General features: G+C 33.0%; 1 protein-coding gene across 7 annotated transcripts in view; it reads left to right on the top strand.

Annotated features, from left to right (window-relative positions):
- Nucleotides 1-18,933, top strand: part of ADAMTS6 (ADAM metallopeptidase with thrombospondin type 1 motif 6) — a 262,327-nt gene that overhangs the window by 33,382 nt on the left and 210,012 nt on the right. The gene's annotated exons all lie outside the window — the stretch shown is intronic.

The raw sequence follows: 18,933 nt of genomic DNA, 5'->3' as shown, positions 1-18,933 counted from the left end.
TTAGTGTATTCACAGGTTTGTGCAACCATAATTAATTTAAATAGAGTTCTATCATTCCCAAAGGACGTCTTCTCTATTCCCTTCATCTTCCTCATCCCAGCCCCAGCCTTAGGCAACCACCAATCTTGTTCGTCTCTATAGCTTTGCCTTATCTGGACTTTTCGAATGCATGGAATTATACAACATGTGGGCTTTTGTATCGGGCTTCTTTTATTTTGTATATTGTTTTCAAGCTTCATCCATGTTGTAGTATGTACCAGGACTTCATTCCTTTTATTATCCTAAATTATTGAAAATTCAAGGTACAGATCTTTAAGAATTTCTCTATTAATAGGATATTCTGCCATAATTATACTTCCTTTTCAATTTTCCATTAATGAAATATATAAGACATATAACTACATTTCAAAATACAGATGCAAAAATTTCATACTAAGTCACATAATTTAGTCATTTAATTAAAATGAGCATATTTATCCTCTTACAGGATCACGGCAATTTGCTTTGATGGTGCTGGATTTTAAAGGGATTAGAATTTCCAAAGTCAACTAATGTTTTCAGATGGGAGATTAAAAATAGCTATAAAAATGAATTTTTGGTAAAACTTGGCCTCTAATATGTAGATTTAAACAAGTTTCCTGATATTTTTAAAGAATGTTATCTATCAGAATTATATATTGGCTTCACAAATATACATTAAAACAGAGGAAAGGGAAATTCAGTGTGGTACATTAACATTTATTTGGTATTTATTTATGGTTGTTTCTTTTTAATCCTTAAGGAAAAGCCAGTTAAATTTTTTATGAACTATTACTAAGCTTTTAAGAATATGCTAATGTTATAGGCCACAGAGAGATCCTGAATTCAGATTGTGGATGAATTGATTTTGGCATTTGGACATTTTGAAGCATTCATTATTCTCTTATCACTCTGGCTCGATCGATCATTCTTACTCATCCCCATCATCCTTCTTCCTTTTTAAGTTTCTTTCGCTTGGTCCCCAGTTCATTGATTCCTTACTCAGATGTGTTTGAGTAGATTATTTCCATTTCGATCTAGGGTTATGACAAATTTGGGCAACCTTGATTTCTTGTGCATTTTAGGATACTTTCAAGAGAGAGCGTACTATTGACAGCTATTTCTAGACAATAGGCACAAACTAGGACCAGGTAAAAGAGGATTATGGTCATCCCAGGCATTACCTATGTTTGCTTGTAAAGCTTTAATTACCAATGGGAATAAGAAAATACTTTTCCCTCAGTGTCTCAGTACATGCAATTTAGTAAACTGTCTTTGTATACACCTTGAGTAAAATTGTGCTTTATTTGTAATAGGCACCGTTAAATAATTAAATCCAAGAAGGATGTGTCATAATAAACACTTAACTTTGAGGAATAGTAAGTTTAGTATCTATAATGGTTTTATGGATATATTTATGCAGTTTCTTATGTGCCAAATAAGTAAGTGTTTACAGACATTTAATTATTTAAACCTCACAATAACTTCATGAGATAGATTCTGTATTATCTCCATTTTATAGATGAGAAAACTGAGGTACAGGGAAGCTAAATGATTGGCAAGATCACACATGAATGAGAAGACCCAGGATTTAAACCAGGCAATCTGTCTCCAGAATCCTTTTAGAGGAATTATAGGAGTGTTCAGCAAAAATAATGTGGTGACACATTAACAATAGTGGCTACTGTGGTAGTTAGACTTCTAAGTTGGCCCCCAATAATCTCTGTCCTCCGGTGTTCGAGACTTTGTGTAATCCCCTTCTGTTGAGTTTGGGCTGGGCCTAGTGAATTGACTTTTAACAATGCAGATTCTTCCTACCTACAAAAAAAGTGTATCTCTTTGTCTATTTAGGTCTTCTTAATTTCTCTCAGCAGTATTTCGTGGTCTTCTGTTTTTAGACCTTTTGTTATTTTTTGATGTTATTGTGAGTAGTATTGTTTTACAAATTTCATTTTATAATTGTTTACTAGTATATAAAAATACAATTGATTTTGTATCCTTTTTTAAATTTATTATTAATTTTAGTAGCTTTTTAAAAGATTCTAATGGATTTTCTACAAGAAAGATGATCATGTTTTCTGATATTAAAGGTAGTTTTACTTCTTCCTTTTAATCATAAATGACATTTATTTCCTTTTCTTGCCTTATTTCACTGGCTAGGGCCTCTAGTACAATGTGGAATAAAGATGTGATAGCAAGAGATCCTTGCCTTGTTACTGCTCTTAGCGGGAAGGCATTCCGTGTTTCAACATCAATTGTGATGTTTCCTGTAGGGTTTTTGTAGATGGCCTTTACCAGGCTGACAAAGTTCTCTTCTCCTTCTAGTTTGCTGAATTTTTATGAGGAATGGCTGGTGAATTTTGTCAAATACTTTTTCTGCATTTATTGGGAGGATGATATGTTTTTTCTTTTGTTTATTAATACAGTGAATTGCATTGATTGATTTAGAATGTTTATATAACCTTGCATTCCTTTGATAAACCCAATTTGGTCATGATGTATTATCCTTTTAATAATTGTTAGATATGATTTGCCAACATTTTGTTCATACACACACACACACACACACACACACACGCACACATCTATATTTACGAGGGATTTTGTTGTGTAGTTTTCTTATGTCTTTATCTGGTTTTGGTGTTAGGGTAATGTTAACCTCACAGAATGAGTTAGAGAATATTTCCTTCTTTCCAATTTTCTGCAAAGGTTCATATAGAATTAGCATTATTCCTTCCACAAATGTTTTATAAAATTCAGAAATGAAGACATCTGGATCCGGAGTTTATTTTGTGGGATGATTTTTAACTACCAATTCAAATTATTTAAGAGATATAGAGCTATTTAGGTTATTTTATTCAATGTGCTTTGGTAGTGGAGTCAAGAAATGTATTTCTTCTGAGTTGTAGAATGTATTGGTATAGTTGTTCATAGTATCTTATCTTTTTGATATCTGTAGAATCCATAGGGCTTTCCTCTCTTTCTGATATTGGTATTCTTTGTTCTCTTTTTTCCTAGTTTCTCTGGCTGGTTTTAATGATCTACTCAAATTTAGTTTCTGTGGTTTTCTCTATTGTTTTTCTGTTTCTTTGATTTCTGTGATGATTTTTATTGTTTCCATTCCTATATTTACTTTGGGTTTAATTTGCTATTCTTTTTGTAATTTTGTAAGGGGGAAGCTGTGGTCATTGATTTGCTACCTTTATGCTTTTTCTGGTATAAGTGTTTTGTGTTATAAAATTTCCCCCTAACTACAGCTCTATCACATCTCACAAATTTGTATGTGTTGTGTTTTTATTTCCATTCAGCTCCAAATACTTTATATTTTCCTTTAATTCTTTTTTTGACCCATGCAACATTCAGAGTTGTGTTACTTAGTTCCAAATATTTGTTTTTTTCCCCCTCTGAGATCATTCTGTTATTTATTTCTAATTTAATTCCACTGTAGTCAGAAAATATACTTTGTATGACTCATGCTTTTTAATTTATTGAGACTTGTTTTATGGTCTTTCTTGCTATATGTTCCAGGTGCACTTGAAAATAATCTGTATTCTGCTATTGTTGGATGGAATGTTTTGAAAATTCAACTCTTCTATATCCTTACTGATTTGAACAATTTTAACTCTACTAAGTACTGGCTAAATGCTCTACAATGTGGTTTTCCCAATTTTCATACTTGAAAGCACTATAGGAGAGTTCCAGTTTACTCCAATTTGCCTAACACACCGCTTAGCTTTATAATGCTTGATATATTTTAAGTAGTCAATTAATGTGTTAGTAGTTAGTATTAGACCTAAATTAATGGCATTTTACTATTTAAAAATTTTTTAAAATAAATAACAAGGGACGATTTAGAGCAGTAATTTGTGCATTTATCTGTTATGAACTTGTCATTTCTTTGAGTTTTAGTTAGTAGCTCATTGTAATGTACTTTTTTCACCGTGTCACACATGAATAAAATCAAGGGTAGGTCCAGTTCTATCAGTTTCTTTTATTTTTTCTTAACAGCTCTATTGACATGTAATTCATATATTATACCGTTCACCCATTTAACATGAACAATTCAATGGTTTTTAGTATATTTACAGAGTTGTGCAGCTTTCACCGCTACCTATTTTAGAACATTTCTATCACCCCAAAATGAAACCCTGTACCCATTAGCCGTCACCCTCCATTTCCCGTAGTCCTAGGAAACCACTAAACTACTTTCTGTATAGATTTGCCTATTCTAGACATTTCATAATGGTATCATAAAATATGTGGTCTTTTACAACTGGCTTCTTTCACTTAGAATTTTTTCAAGGTTCATCAGTGTTGTAGCATGCATCAATACTTCATTTGTTTTTATGACTGAATAATATTCTATTCTGTGGATACACCACGTTTTATCTATCCATTCATCAATTGATGGACATTTGGGTTGTTTCCCTTTTTGGCTGTTACGGATAATGATGCTGTGGACATTCGTTTATACGTTTTTATGTGGATATATGTTTTAATTTCTCTTGAGTAGATACCTAGTAGTGGAATTGTTGGGTTATAAGGTAACTATATTAACTTTTTGAAGAAATGCCAAACTGTTTTCCAAAGTGGCTGCACCAGCAATGTATAAGTGTTCAAATTTCTCTACACCCTGGCCAACACCTTTTATTGTCTGTCTTTTTGGTCATAGTATTTCTAGTCAACGTGAAGTCTTATCTTATTGTGGTTTTGACTTGCATTTCCTGGAAGACTATGTTGAGCATTTTTTTCATGTGCTTATTAGCTACTTTTATATCTCCTTTGGTGAAATACATAACGTTCTTTTATTTGACTAGATTGCATTTCTTTTCACATTTATATAAAAAGTTAAAAATGAACATTTAACTTTATACAAAATCAAATATTCTTTTTGAGGAATATATTTATTGTTCAAGTATTTATTCAATAGATGTTGAATAGTGGGAAATGGTCTTTGTAGTCACACAGACCTTGAATCCTACCCCTGGACATCTGTTAGTTGGTGACCTAGGACTAAGTACCCAAGCTCTCTGAGTTTGTAGGATGGTGTAATTTTATGATATAATGTGTATGAGTACTTGGTACACCTTGTAGGGAGACATAGTAATAATTTGGAGCTATTATTAACTATATATTAGGCACAAACCAGGTTTTGAGAAGACCAAGTATAGTGGAATCATAGAAGAAGCATCTAATCTTACATGGAGGAGAATCCAAGCATAACTTCATTCAGAGTATAATACTTGACCAGGGACTTGGAAGTTCAATAAGAATTTGAATAAATGATGGGTACCTGTTCAAGAAAGAAGCACTGCATATTCAGTAACATAGAAAATGTGAGAGAGAAAATGGCCTCCTTTGGGGATCATAAAGCTCAGTATTTTTAGGGAGGAAAGTATGGGTGAGAAATTGTAGGAGATGAGGTGGGAGAGGTAGAAATTCATTTACTGATTCATACATTCAACCTTTATTTGTTGAATTGATAATATGTCATGGTGCTGTTGGCTGCTAGGTATTCAGTGGTGAATAAGTCAAAGAATAAGTTTGGTGGGTTTGAGGAAAATAAGTGAAATGTAGTGAGCAAATGGAGAGAATAATATGCAATAATATAAGAGAAGTTGCAGAGGCCACGGCATGGAAGGTTTTGTGTGCATATTTACAAATTTAGTAGCATAGTATAGAAATAATAATGTTCCCTATTCATGGATATTCAAATTGATTTCTTTTGTTTGGTTTTCAGTTATTAAAAACAATGGAATTCTCTTTGTACTCATGTACAAATATGTCCATATTATGAAATGCAAATCAGGAATATATGGACATGGAAAATTCTTCAAGAAATAAAATAAAGCAAGCAAACAAAGTTACATGGAGGAGAATCTAAGTGTACCTTCATAAAATATTATTTCTTTTATGTTTAAAAAATCAACAAAACTAGTAAAAAAACCTTAGCTTTTATTTTATGTTATTTTTTACATAAGGGATGACATTGGAGAAATCTAAGCAGAAAAGTGACATGATCAGATTAAAAAAATGTCCCTGGCAGGAGTGTGGAGGATAAGTTGTGTGTATGTGATTAAGTGCTAATATATGCAAAGCAGTGAAAAATGGGTGGAAAAAAATTCAATGCCTCTTTTCTCTCCAGTTCAGAAAGGCTTTTTAGAACCATTTGAATTAGCATTTCACTTTTCTTTTTTACTTATCCTAGAGAACCGGATGCCGGGCAAAAATCTTAGTTTCTGATGTTGGAAGATGAGGCGTTCATGATGAGTGAAGTAAAAGGGTAAAGGAAAAGGAAAGGAGATTTGGGGAATAAAAAGAGGAAACTGCATTTAGAGACATTAGAAGTTACACTTCTTTTTTGATTAAATTTTTACACTGTATTATTTTGGGACACTATTTATATTGGCTATATCTTTCCTACCCCACCCTTCCAGAATTTATCAAAAACTAACATCCCTACAAGTGATATCTTTCTCATTTTATAAATTCTCAGCACCTTAATAATAGCCCAATGTTAAAGAAATGTTAACAGAAATAATTCTGAAGTCTTTTCTAGAATAAGAAAAAGCAATGTTTATTTCACCCACTTCTCTCACACTATCTTCTCAATTTACATTTACTTTCAGTAATCTCATTCATTCTCATGACTTAAGTACCATTCAGTTAAGTACACCTATACAGCTTTAAGCACCATTTATATCCAAATATACATCTCTATCCCCGACCCTTCCTCTAAACTCTCTATTTGTAAATTGAATTGTAATTGACATCTCCGTGCATCTCAAACTTAACATGTTCAAGACCATATTGCTAGTCTTTCCTTTAAACCTGCTCTTTCTGCAGCTTTTCTGATTTCAGCTTCTCCCTACATGGCAATTACAGTACTTTTGCCTGTTATACAAACAGCAAAGAGGCTTCAATTAGGGAATTAATATTAAGGAATTAATAACATGACATTGGAAAATTAATATATACTAGGTTTAGCTCTGCAAAATTTTTAAGCATTTCCTCTGTTTCCTTGCTTTACACTGATATTTTTTGTTTGCTAATCTCTGATATCTTTCTTCCTATCACCTAATGGTTAGTTTACATATATCATGAGCTAAACATACATACTTAAAAACTCTATTAAGAAGGAAGAAGATGAATTATAATTCTTGGAAAAGTATGTGAAGTATTTAGGGGATCCTGCTCCTGTCTACTAGTCCATTTCTTTAGAGTTCTGGGCTTAACTTTCCAAATGGGTTTTTGGGCCTGAAAGATAAACTTATAATGATATAGTAACTTTTCAGAAGTTCCTTAAAAAAAAAATTGTTTCTCCATTTTACTGATAATAAAGGATATTGAGAGAGCAAAGACTAAGAGATTTATATAAGGCTTTATATGGCTGCAGTGGAAAGACTAGAAAAAGGAATAGGAAAACTATTAAAAATAATTTTGAGACACACAGAAATTATCTTCTCCAGGAAATACTGTAAAGCTGCATTTATTCATTCATTGAGACATTCAACAAGCATTTATTGTGTACTTACTGTATGTAAGTTGTTGGGAATCACATAACAGTGAGGAAGATAGATAAGTCTAAGTTTTTAGCTTTCACTCTAGAGAGAGATAGATTATGAATAAGTGAAAAAAAGAAGAAATACATAATTTTAATGTGGGATATGTATATAGAATAGAGAGAGTGACAAACGTCGTAAGGAGGTAGAAAAGTCTCTGATAAGGTAACTTTATTTAAAAGGTGTGAAGGATGAGGAGTCAGCCATATTGGAAGAGGAGAATGACAATGGCATGTGTTTTAGGCAAAGAAAACACACATGCAAATAATGAATAAACTCTAGTAAGTAAATGAGGTGGGAAAGAGTTTGGCTTGTATGAGAATATTTGCTACAAGTGCATACACATGCACTCTTTTTTTCCTTGCTGTTTATTTTTGCTTTCTCTTTTTTTTTTGAGCTGCCTTGGCTGGCTGTTCATATTGAAAAAATACTATTTAGGAGCCTTATTTACATTGGTTAAGGCTTGTTGATGAAAGATTTCCCTCAGGGTGATTGGATGTTTGTTCACTTTTTTCCAGGGGAGGCAAAAATGACGGTGTCCTTGGGTCTTTTCTGTGAGACCATTCAGTTTCTCTAGAAAATAACCCAACAATTTCCTGCCTAATTGCAAGTGTTCTGAAAGCCAGATGGGGAGGGTGTGGGAAGGTTCCAACTAAGCATGCTGTTACTGGTTTCAAGCCTTGGACTTTACCTTTGCCTCCACTAGCTAAGGTGTCCTTGAAACTGAGCCTCTCTAGTTTAATTTCAGAGAACGAAACTGGAGGTCAAGGTTGTGGAAGACGAAAGTTTTCTAGTCTTGCAAGAGTATACCTAATCTTCTGTATAAAGATTTTGAACCAATCTCTGTTTTCAACCTCATGCCTCAGCCTTCTCAAAGGTGGTTAATTCTTTTTTTTTTTTTAAATTAGTTTCAGGTGTACAAAACAATGTAATAGTTAGACATTACACCCCTCACAAAGTGATAACCCCCAGCCCCTAATCTACTAGCCTTTTGACAGATTTTGTAGGGTGTCAGATGGGCACACGCCTTATTAGGGAGACCACTTCATGGATGGTGTAGATGCCTGACCACTGCACTGTACACCTGAGGCTGAAGCTGAATAACAATGAATGTCAACTGTAATTTATTATAGTTTCTAATTTTGTTTATAAATTCTTGATTATTCAAATAGTATTGTGTATTTTTCTATATCAAATGTATTACTAGCTTTCCATTTTATTGACTTTCTTTAAAAACATCTCCAATTTAATAATTTAATTTTAATGTTGTCTTGTTATTTGGGACTGGTTAATTCTGACTGATCATTCAGTAGTGTGTGGTAAATATTATACATACAGTAAATTTATTTTTAACTTCATGTTCACTTTGTTTTTCTCTTTTTCCATTGACTCTATTCTTTCCAATGGCAGTTTCTCACTTCCTCAGATTCTTTTGGTTGTGATCCTTAGGCTAGGTAGGAAGAAAGCTTTGATTTCCTACTTCTGGTACAAGTGTCAATTCAATATAGACTGAGTATGCCCTTTGGACTTCTCCCACATAAACTCTCTAGGAAGTCATCAGGATTGCCAGATAGCAAGGTACTTTGTGGTGTAGCTGGGTCCTCAGGAAAATTCAAATATGTAAAATAAGTTGTTTAATAGTTTCCAGAAAAATGTAAGCATATTATTTACCCAACTTGGGTACAGCATGTAAATTAAGGAGTCATATTGTGCTTAGCCGGCAAGTACTCCTTGAAGCCCTTTAAATATGCTCTGGCCTTCCTCCTTGGGCATGTAAATACTTTTAATTTTCCATAGAGCTGTAGAAGAATAATGATTATATTCATGAATCTGAATGTTTATTAAATGAATGGTGACTAAAAATAGTAACACTTTCTCAGTGTGCTTAGTGAACCTTTCTAGTTGAAATAGAGGCAACGATTGAACTATTTTGAAATCATGGTTTTTGAGCTTTTGAAATGAACTTGTTGTATTCTCCTTTCTCATAAACAATGTCTTATAGCAAGAGAAGTTTATAATAAAAATTTCTGTATTTAATTAATTATGATTAGAATTTTGATCGATTAAGTTTTTTTTCATTTTCAAAACTTAACCTTTTTTTCTAGAACTATAGCTTTAAATTAAAGAAAAAATATTTTTTCAAATATTGTTCTGAGTCATTGTGGCATTTTGACTTATACTTGCATTAACTAAATTTGGTTATCTATCTACTCTTATTCTAAACTTTGAATTTGTTTGTATTCAAGTAAATATTTGCACTTTCAGTGAGTTCTTTCTACCACTATTGTTTTTATGCTTTTTGTAAGCCAGTTCTGTTTGCCACTAATTGTAATCAGTCACAGTTTTAGGGATCAGGGCATTATATAGGAAACTAAAACACACTTGTAGTTTTCTTATTTCTTTTGGATTGAGGTTTTATTTTTATTTTTGTAACAATTTTATTTAGATACAATCCACAGACCCTAAGATTGACCCATTTAAAGTATACAATTCAGTCGTTTTTGTATATTCACAAAGTTGTGCAACTATCACCACAATGTATTGATTGAATTGTTTGCTTATTCGTTTTTATTATTTCTTTTTCCCCTCTCCTTTATTTGTATGGGAATTATATGTTTCATTTTTAATTTTTTGATGGTTACTCTTGTAATTTTATCAAGAATATTTAATGAGTAAAACTAATCAGTATTACTCTTTCCCGAACAAATCAAAAACACTAAAGCATGTAAGTATGTCCACTCCACTTAACATATGTGGTATCGTGTTCTGTATTTTATTTCTAATTTCTTTTTAACTCCACAAACTATATACTACCACCATCATCATCATTGCAATTTTTATATAGACAGCAGTTATTTTTATTTATTTACATATATGTCAATTTCTTCACTTTTTTTGCATATTAAGGATCGTTTTCCTTTTTCCTGAAGTACATTTTTTAGAAGTTTCTTTATCGAATGCCTATAGTAAACATTTTCCCCTCTTCCTCCCCCTCATCCTCCTCCTTCTCTTTTTCATCCTCCTCCTCATCCTCCTCCTCTTCCTCCTTTTTTACAATAGTTCTTGAAAGTTATTTTTGCTAGATTTACAATGGTAGGTTGATAGTTGCTTTCTCCCAACATTTTGAAAATATTATTTTATTCTCTTTTGGCTTCCATTGTTGCTGTTAAAATGTGTGAGGTTAGTGTGATTGTCATTGTATGTATGATCTGTCTTTCCAGCTGCTTTCAAGTTCTTCTCTGTATCTTTGCCATTCTGAATTGAATGTATCTCTTGGAATTTATTCTGCTTAGTGTTGAATGTTCCTTTTGTATCTGTGGATTTATATCTGTCATCAGTGCTGGAAGTTTCTCAGGCATTAGATTTACAAATATAGGGTATTTTGAATTCTTTCTAATCTCTCCTGGGTCTCTTTGTATGTTTGACCTTCTCATTTAGCCTGTGTTCTTATAATCTTTGTTGTTTTTTTTTCATTATCTTGATCTACCTGTCACTCTGTGGTGCAGTCTGGGTAATTTTTTCATATCTATAAGTTCCTAATTATTTCTTCAGTTGTGAGTAATCTGCCATTTAACTCATTCACTGAGTTTTTGTTTTAAAATTATACATTTTAAAAAACGTTGTTTTTCCTCAATTCTGCCTAGCTGTTTTTGAAGTGTCCTTTTCCCTGTTTTTAAAAATATTCTATTCCTTTTTTTTTTTTTTTTCACATTTTCATTCACTTTCATTTTCTTCATGGCTCCAGTTCCCCTATGAAAATAAAAAAGTAGGTTAATCTTGAAGCACTAACTGAACTCATATAGTAAATTTACCTTTCCTCTTTTAGGTGTGTTATTTATTTTTTTACTTGGTAATTAGATGGTGTTTTTGGAAGATGTAAAATGATAATGAATTAATTGGACTAGAGACAGAGACCAGTTAGGAGACAGTTTGATTTGTTTTCCATAGTTTAGCATTTAGTATACAACTGTTGATTGAATTGTATAGTGTAGGCAAAAGGAAATTACAGTTATTTAGAGAAGGAATAAGATTAATCTAAAACACCAGTAAAATAACAATCTTCAATGACCACTGAATTTGTAGAGTGTGTATTTTTATTGATTCTTTATTAGTTTTATGTTTCTAATGGATAAGAAAAAAATATATTTTTATTGTAAAATGATTTTTTACCATATGACATCAAGTTACAAACGCACTTTTTTGTGTAATTAGAAATGGAAGACATTAGATGAAAAGATTGTTTAGGGATAGAGAGGAATGCTGCATTATATAATTTAACTGGTCAATTAGGAGTAATTAATAATATTGTTTATTTTAAATATTAATCTTCTTTCACAAATGGAGATTTATAGATAATAGTGAAAAAGTTTACTTAAAAAGAAAAAAATCCCTGCAGTGCTTGTTATTGGAAATGTTTCTGGAAAACCTGAGTAATGCATTGCCCTACTGAAGAAAATTGCCTGGGAAAATTGTGACTGACAGCTTATGTTAAGGTTTGCAATCTTGCATAGGTATCATGCCAAGTTTTCATTTATTCACTTTCTTGAAAGTGCAAAGAGACTTAGAAAATATAGGCTTACCACAGAGTTCCTTTAGAGAAACCATTGTCATATGAGAGGATGTCCCGCTGAGCCTGCCTATAGTTGTAGTCAGTGATTCTTTAAGAAGATATGGAGGCCTGTTGCTAGGTTTTATAAGGTCATTTTGAAAGGCTACAGATTGATCAAAAAGACAAGTTCTTCCTTTTGGTGCCACAGAGAAGTAAATACAGTTTCATGAACTTTGATTTTTGGTGTGTAGGTTAAGGCTATTCATTAGCACACTAAGCAAGTTATAAGGGTTTAGTAACACTTCATATTCATAAAATTAAGCAATACAGTAGAGACTACTGAGATACACATGAATAGGGAATTGTAAACTAATACTAAACATTTTCAGGTGCAAATAGTTGGATTTTCAGAAAAACACTATATCAGTGTGATTTGAGTTAGTCAAGGTCTTCAGTGACTTCACTTGTTGCTTTTCTATTATTAATTTAGTTTCATTTAATTTGTTATTTTTTATCAAGTACATTTTTTGCATAAACAAATTGGTTTGTTTTTGACCTATAATATTTCAATAACACAAATATCATATATCTCCTGTATGAATCATCTATAATATTATTGCTAAAGCAGATGTATACAAAATACCCTCTTCTCCAAATTTATTTGTGTAGGGATATATTATTGGTGATTTGTTCCTATGAATGGATAGCATGTAAATAGCTTAAAACATACTGTTAAATTAAGAACAATAAAATTATTGCCTCAAAAATATTTATAGGACATTGTTTTATGACATAAAATTATGTGTATGTGGTCAAGTAATATGTGTGTATGTATGTGTGCTTGCACAAAAAAGTGCTTATACATGATTTACAATCCCAGTCCACTCATCAAGGAGTAATTTTATTACGTGTTGCCCTGAAAATAAGACCTTGCCGGACAATCAGCTCTAATGCATCTTTGGGAGCAAAAATTAATATAAGACCCAGTCTTTTATATTATATTATATTATACTATGTTATATTATTATATTAGACCTAGTATGTTATATTATATTATTATATTATATTATATTATATTATATTATATTATATTATATTATATTATATTATATTATATTATACCTGGTATTATATTATGTTGTATTATGTTATATTTTATAAGACCGGTTCTTATAGTGAAATAAGACTGGGTCTTATATTAATTTTTGCTCCAAAAGATGCATTAGAGCTGATTGTCCAGCTAGGTTTTATTTTCAGAGAAACACGGTAATAGGTGGGACTCTGCATTAGAGTTTGTCATTCTACTATTACAATTTAATTTCTTGGTTCTTAAAATATTTTAGCATTTGATATTCTTGTTTTCACTTTATAAAATATGTATTCTTCCAGAATGTAATCACATCTTAATCATTTATTATATTATATATATATTCCTTTTTTAAAAAAATCACTTTACTAACTGTGTGTCCTTGGGCAAGTTACTTTATTTGTTTGTGTTTAATTTTCCTTGCCTATAAAATGGGAATTATAATAATGACCTACCTCATCAGAGTGATTGTGAAGGTTAAATAATTGTAAATATCTTAGATCAGTGCGTGGTGCAAATCAGCATTCAAGAAATGATAGCTATTATTAATATTTGGCACTGTAGCGGGATTAATTTGCTTGATAGGAGACTTTTGAATGAGATATGTAGTAGGGTGTTTCTAATTCCCTCCTTTCGCACTCATAATAAAGTGATCTACAGGGAAATCTAGAAGTTTAGCTTGTGACAGACTTCCACAAATCCATAATTTCTTTTGAGACTTCTGTGTAAAGTTTACCCAAAAATATATCCATGTTAATATAAATGTTTTTAGTTATCATTTAAATAGTTTTCTTTTCCCTTCCCCAATACATCCCTATAAAATTGATTTAGTCTTAGCTCAGGTTGCAATGACAAAATACCATAAACTAGGAAGATTAAACAACAGGAATTTATTTCTCACAGGAGGCTGGGAAGTTCAAGATCAAGGTGCTGGCCTTCTGTTCCACAATGAGGGCTTTTGCCCTGGCTTGCAGATGGCTGCATTTTTGCTGTGCCTTCACGTGGCAGAAAGAGAGAGCAAGAGCAAGAGTCAAATGTATTTTCTTTATTCATTAATGAATTAATGATATCAGTACTAAAATGTGAAAGATTATTAGAATTTTTTCAGGATTTGATATATCACATCTGCATATAATTGACAAGTTGTGTAAAGATTCTTAAGCGGTGCTTTTAGATTGGGAGAATATGTAATATTCATAATTTTTTTTTTATTGAGCACTTATGTGCAGTGCATTCTAAATGCTGAAGTATAGCTGTGAACAAACAATTCCTACTATCTTTTGAAGAGCTTACATTTTAGTAAGGGACACACATGAAAAGCAAGTTAAATGAATACAGAATAAGTTAACTAGTGATAAATACATGAAGATATTAGAGTCTAGAGAGTCATAGTATGTGTTTATGTATGTGTGTGGGAATTACTATTTTACATAGTGTGGTCCTAAGATGATATTTATTTTTAGAGACTCATTTGAACTAATGGAGTAAGTCTGGTGGATATTGGGAGTAGGGCATTCTGCTCAAAGGGAAAAGGAGAATAAAGACCTTGAGGCAGGAGCAAGCTAAACATATTCAAGGAAAAACCAATGGGCCAGTGTGGCCAGAGCTGAGTAAATGATGGGGAGAGGTAGAAGATAGGATCAGAGAGGTTCAGGGACCAGCTCATATATGATCTTGACAGTATTTTACTCTGAGTGAGAGAGAAAGGCATTACAAGATCATTTTGACTTCTAGATTAACAACATGCTATAGAAGAGCAAGGGTGAAAGTGGAATTACCAGTTAAAAGTTATTCAGCATTTTCAGTTACATAATGGGAGGTTGGACCATTGTGTTGGCAGTGGAGTCACGTTCTAAATATATACTTAAAAGGCACAGTCAACAGATTTTTTACCAATGTATTGAATGGGATGTGTGAGAGAAAGAGAGGAGTAAATGAATGCTCCAAAGTTTTGGACAGATTGGTTGAATGGAATTGCTTTTTACAAGAGATGGGGAGACATACTGTAGGAACAGGTTTGCAGGGGAAGATCAAGAATTTGTGGTCTTGTTAGTTTTAAGATGTTTATTAGATAGCCAAGAGGAAATGCCAAGTAGTCAATTAGATACATGAATTTGGATTTCAGTAGGGAGTTAAAAATCTTGGAAAAATCAGTATATAGATGGTATTTAAAGCCACTCAACTAGATTAGATCACCGAGGAAGTAAGTGCATATAGAGAAAAAAGGTAGTCCAAAGTCTGAGTCTGGATTACTTCAATGTTTAGAGGTCAGGGAAAAGAGGAAAAGGAGACTGAGAAAAAACAGTCAGTGAGATAAAAGGAGAACCAAGAGAATGTGGTGCTCTGGAAGACAAGTAAAGAAAAGTGTTTTAAGGAGGAGAGCATAGTCAACTATGTCAAATGCTCCTGATTTAATACAATGAGGCCCTAGAAATAACCATTAGATTAGGAAAGATAGAGACAATTGGTGATCTTGAAAAGAGTGGTTTCAATGGAAGGGTGAGATGAAAGTCTGATTGGACTGGGTTCGTGAAAAAATAAATGAAAGGAAAAGAAGTGGAGACAGTAAATATACAAAAGTTTGTTTCAATGAGTTTTGCTACCATGTTTCCCCGAAAATAAGACCTAGCCAGAGCATCAGCTCTAATGCGTCTTTTGGAGCAAAAATTAATGTAAGACCCGGTCTTATTTTAATATAATATAAGACCCGGTATAATATAATATAATATAATATAATATAATATAATATAATATAATATAATATAATATACAACACTATACTATACTATAATATAATACTGGGTCTTATATTAATTATTGCTCCAAAAGATGCATTAGAGCTGATTATCCGGCTAGGTCTTATTTTCGGGAAACACGATATATAGTCAGACAAAAGAAGTAAGGCAGTAGCTGGAGGGATCAAGGAGTCCTTGGGGGTTATTTTGTTTTGTTTTTTAGAATGGGGAAATACTACGTGTGTTATATGATACTAAGAATAATCAAAGACAGGTAAAATTGATAATATAAGAGAAAGGGGAAATCTACAGTAACTATGCCTGAGAGGCTGAAAGAGATGGGATCCCGTACTATATACGAGGCAGTGTCATTAGTTAGGGGTCTGGGGGATGTATAAGACGTAGGAGAGAAGGCAGAGTATGTGCGTCAGAATATAGTTGGTTAGATTTGGTGTGGAGCATCGGGTTGTCTTCTGGTTGCTTCTATTTTCTCAGTGAAATAAGAAACAACCAACTGAGAGTAAATGAAGTATTAAAGATGAAGGAGAGGAGACGTGAAATAGTCATTAATGAAAGTAAAAGAATGACTAGTGAAATGTAGTAGCATTGTTGGAAATTGCTAAGGGCTTACTTGAAGTTACTTCTTTAATTTAAAGTGAAATCAGTCAACATTGTTATGTTTTTTTCTTCAGTGACACCCACCTGATTAGGTGCAGGTGTAGAATAGGTGGAGATTTGGATTTCCCTAGGTTTGGGGTTTTTGCAAGTGGGAACATTGGAGGGAGAGAAGGGAAGGGGACATACAGGATACACGCAGGAGGGTGATAATAATGCTTGACCATGGTATTGAAGCCTGGTAAGGAGGGACACACCTTCATTACACGAAGGTGTTGAGGAACAGGGAAAAGTGGTAAGAAGCTGGGAAGACAAGAGATGGAGGTCAGAGAATGGAATGCTTGATATGAGTAATGACTAGGTTTCGGATATGATCATGGGAGTAGGAGGCTGAGGCAGACGGAAGATAAGACAATTGGAAATAAAGATGTCAAGTAAATGAGAGGCCAGGGTATTAGGATGATGTAAGTTGGTATTGAAATCATTGAGAGTAAAGTTACATAGGTTGCAGGTGTACAATTCTGTAATACATCATCTATATATCACATTGTGTGTTCACTACTCAGAGTCAGTTCTCTTTCCATCACCATATATTGGGTCCCCTTTACCCTCATCTACCAGCCCCCTTCCCCTTCCCCTCTGGTAACCACTGAACTACTGTCTGTGTCTTTGAGTTTTTGTGTCTTCATTTGTTTGTCTTGTTCTTTCGTTGTTTTCAGTTTTATATTACCACATATCAGTGAAATCATATGGTTCTTGACTTTTTATTTCTGACTTATTTCGCTTACTATAATAATCTCAAGATCTATCCATGTTGTTGCAAATGGTACTATTTCATCTTTTCTTACTGCTGAATAGTATTCCATTGTGTATATATACCACATCTTCTTTATCTAATCATCTATTGAAGGACACTTTGGTTGTTTCCATGTCTTGGCCATTGTAAATAAAGCTGCAATGAGCATTGGAGCACACATGTCTTCATGGATAAATGTTTTCACATTTTTTGGGGTAGATACCCAGGAGAGGGATTGCTGGATCATACGGTAATTCTATTCATAATTTTTTGAGGAACCTCCACGCTGCCTTCCATAGCGCCTGCACCAGTCTGCATTCCCACCAACAGTGTATGAGGGTTCCTTTTTCTCCACAGCCTCTCCAACACTTGTTACTATTTGTCTTCTTGATGATAGCCATTCTGACTGGGGTGAGGTGATATCTCATTGTGGTTTTTATTTTGCCTTTCTCTGATGATTAGTGATGTTGAAGATTTTTTCGTATGTCTATTGGCCATTTCTATGTCACTCCAATAGACTTTAATTAAAAAAATAAAGGAAAAAGAAATCATTGAGAGTTATAACAAGTGATAGTTGAGAGAGAGAAAAGGAGGAAGGCAGGAAGGGTTGGAAAAGTAAGAAAGAGATGGGGAGGAAAAAAACAAGTGGGAGTGACCTGGAAAAATGGTACCTTTTCAGTGCAAATCACTTTGCTAGGTATTGTAGTGATTACAGAAAAGTGTAAGATGTAAGGATCTAGGCAATTAATTCTTATATTAAAAAAATACCTGTTCTAAAAGAGGAAGAAAAATGAAGAACTGAGATTGTCTTAGAGAAGAATAGAATAAGGGTTAACTTAATTATTTTAAGTACCCAAATGATATTTGAGTGTAAGATGCTAAGTAATTATTTTTTTGTTTTCACTGAGGATGGCTTATGTGTTTATGCCTGATTATTTCAACTCTGTTCTAATGCACTGACATGGCACCATTAAGAAATCAGCAAAATAACAAGTACTGTTTTGCTTTTTATGACTAGAGGAGGTTTTAAGCAAATTGCTGTTAAATAGTCCTTGAGTGGACCTAATAGAGGAAAAATAAGTAGAGGAAAGCTGTCAGGGTTATACAATGAAACAAAAATAAACCAAAACTGAAGTTAAATATCAAGAGCAATTATGGGACTTTTTTTTTTTAAGCACCTGTTAGGATTTAGGCTGATGTCCCATCTATTTCATACAGAATTGACCATTGAACATTGGGAGTGATGGGCGCTGACCCCTCCATAGTCAAAAATCCTTGTGTAACTTTTGACTCCCCCAAAACTTAGTTGTCCCTTGGTATCTGCAAGGATTAGTTCAAGTACCTTCCTTGGATACCAAAATCCTGAGATGCTCAAGTCCCCTATATAAAATGGCGTAGATCAATGCATACTGTTGGCCCTCTCCATCCGCAGACTCCCAACCTCGGATTGAAAACACGACAGGTATTTATTAAAAAAATAAGTAAGTAAATCTATGCACTTCAAACTTTGTTCAAGGGTCAACTATCTATACAAAATTCACAGGAATAGAGACAGTGGAAATGTAATGGCT

This window comes from Rhinolophus sinicus, chromosome 3, assembly GCF_057876585.1.
Source record: "Rhinolophus sinicus isolate RSI-liver-muscle chromosome 3, RSI-T2T, whole genome shotgun sequence".
Taxonomy (NCBI): Eukaryota; Metazoa; Chordata; class Mammalia; order Chiroptera; family Rhinolophidae; genus Rhinolophus; species Rhinolophus sinicus.
The sequence above is the reverse complement of the archived record's forward strand: the minus strand, read 5'-3'. Positions and strand labels throughout refer to the sequence as shown.